This window comes from Camelus ferus, chromosome 25, assembly GCF_009834535.1.
Source record: "Camelus ferus isolate YT-003-E chromosome 25, BCGSAC_Cfer_1.0, whole genome shotgun sequence".
In the NCBI taxonomy this organism is placed as follows: domain Eukaryota; kingdom Metazoa; phylum Chordata; class Mammalia; order Artiodactyla; family Camelidae; genus Camelus; species Camelus ferus.
Window position 1 is genome coordinate 23,036,505 of NC_045720.1, and position 2,223 is coordinate 23,038,727.

Below are 2,223 nucleotides of genomic sequence, written 5' to 3' on the forward strand. Positions count from 1 at the left end.
ATAAACAGGAGGAAAACAAACAAAAGTTTCATAACATGATTACATGGGAGAGACCCAGGATGACTGAGTAATTTGCCAAAATGGCCAAATGTCTTCCATTTTTTAAAAACATTTAAACAATGTTTTATTCACTTTATGTCAACTAGGAAAAATTACCTGCATTTATGCTTTACAATATTTCACCTCATTGGGAAAAAAGATAAATGTTACATTAGAGTCATTTGACTTTCATGACTTTGTTGCTCTGAGTTAAGAAAATGTTCAACTCTTTCCGGCAATATGTCTTTCAGTATTAGAACTGATCAACGAATGGTGTCTGCCCCAAATGTCCACTTGCTGCCTTTGACTTCTGACCAGAAACAAACTTCTTTGCAGCATTTATGACATCAGGGTCAGCTACTGAGTCAGCCTGCTGAAGGACTGTGCCTGGTGGCATGTATGAACCAGCAGCTAGAGCCTGGCACCTGACTTCATCCAGGAAGCCCCCAGAAGACTCCACTGACATTAGATACTCAGCAATCAGCTTGTTCTTTGCAGCTTGGACATCTGTATTAGAACAGTTTCCTTGAGCGGTTGTTTTTACTTAGTTATAGGCAGCCTTGATAACATCTCCAGCAGCTGCAGCTTGTGAGATAGTGTAAATCCCAAAGAGTCTAGAATCTTAGTAACTGGCATTAAAATCAGACACATCAGATGGCTGGTGAATTCCCTAGGCAACAGCCTAGTACAGAGAGCTGGTGTCATTGCTGCCCCTCTCAACGTGGTTCAGCACCGAGGACGTGCTGCAGAGCACTAAATGCATTTGCGGCTGCACTCCTGTCACAGCACTTTCTGCTACAAGAGCAGCATGGAAGAGACTGTTTCCATTTTGTTCTCGAATTTCACCTCCACGGTATTTGGCCTTTGCACCAGATAAACCAAGCCCACCCCTCATGTTGAGATCCATTTAGCAACTTGCTTTAGAACAGGATGACTCACACGAAGTCCAATCAAAGTCATTCTTGCACTTGTAAAATGGTTCTAAGCATAGTAATGTAACTCATCTGGTGTCACTTTTCCAATCCTACAATCAGGACAATATAAGGAATTAGTCAAGGCATTTCAGTAAGCTGCAGCACACAAATTTTCAATGACATGAGCCTGTGGATTCCGAAAAGCCACAGTTCTGTCAATCCTTAGCTGAGACTGAAGGGCAGCTGCCTCCCAATGAGGAAATTCTGGTGCTGTGGTGACGTTGAGCAGGAACTCCATTAGAACATCAACATCATCCTGCAGATATTCCACAGTGTTAGCCATGTCTTCCCTTGCTGAAGTCACACTTAATTTACTACCAACTGCTTCAGTTCCATGGGTTACGTTGAAAGATGGAGTTCCTTTTGTAGTCAAACTGGATGCAAGACAGTGAATGAGAGGTTCCTAAATTGTTGGAAGCCCTTGTATGTACTGCCTGCTTTAGTGAAGAAACCAATTCTTGATGCAAGAACATAGTTTTCAAGAGAAGCAATCACTACACCATTTGGTAATTTGGTGAACTCAAAGTCCTAAGGATGTGGAGTCCCTCCTGCAGGGATAGCCATGGCTTTTACTTTGGGAGGAACTTTAAGGGAATAAAATCACTAGAAGGACCCTGCTCTGGTTATTAGCTTCATGGTTCAAGATTGCTCCAGGGTCACTGCCATCTGGTAGGAAAGCAAGATGGTGGGGACCCAACGTCCTCAATTTAAATACCTTCTTCAACTAAAGACAAAGGAGAATGTTGAGTGTACTGCATTTGAACTTCAAAGGGAAAGAAGATAATTCACACAGAGATGGAAGAGCAAACGTTTGGTAACAAATGTTTGGACACAATGGGGCAATAGAGTGGACTCTGATCTCTCCCACCACACCTAGCCCATATTCTTTGAAGATATCTCTGGTGATAGCTCTATTCAGGGAACAGGCCCTTTATCTAAATGCTTTTAGGCAGTTAAAGGGGAAGTACCCAGGAAAACTTCCTGACTCTTCTGTTTCTTAAAAATAACCAGCCCAAATTAATCTTCATGCCAAAGAGTCACATTTGGAGGTGGCAAAATTTCCTCCACTGCAGTGTCCTTATAAAACAGACCCCAGAGCATTCACTCACTTGCTCTTTCTGCTATGTGAGGACACAGCAAAGAGACTGCCATCTATAACGGGCCCTCAGTAGACTATTAATGTGCCAGCATCTTGCATTTGAATTTCCCA

General features: G+C 42.5%; 1 pseudogene; it reads right to left on the reverse strand.

Moving 5' to 3' along the window:
* Nucleotides 1-292: 292 nt before the first annotated feature.
* LOC102508782 lies at nt 293-1,649 on the reverse strand (annotated as a pseudogene).
* Between the last annotated feature and the right edge of the window lie 574 nt (nt 1,650-2,223).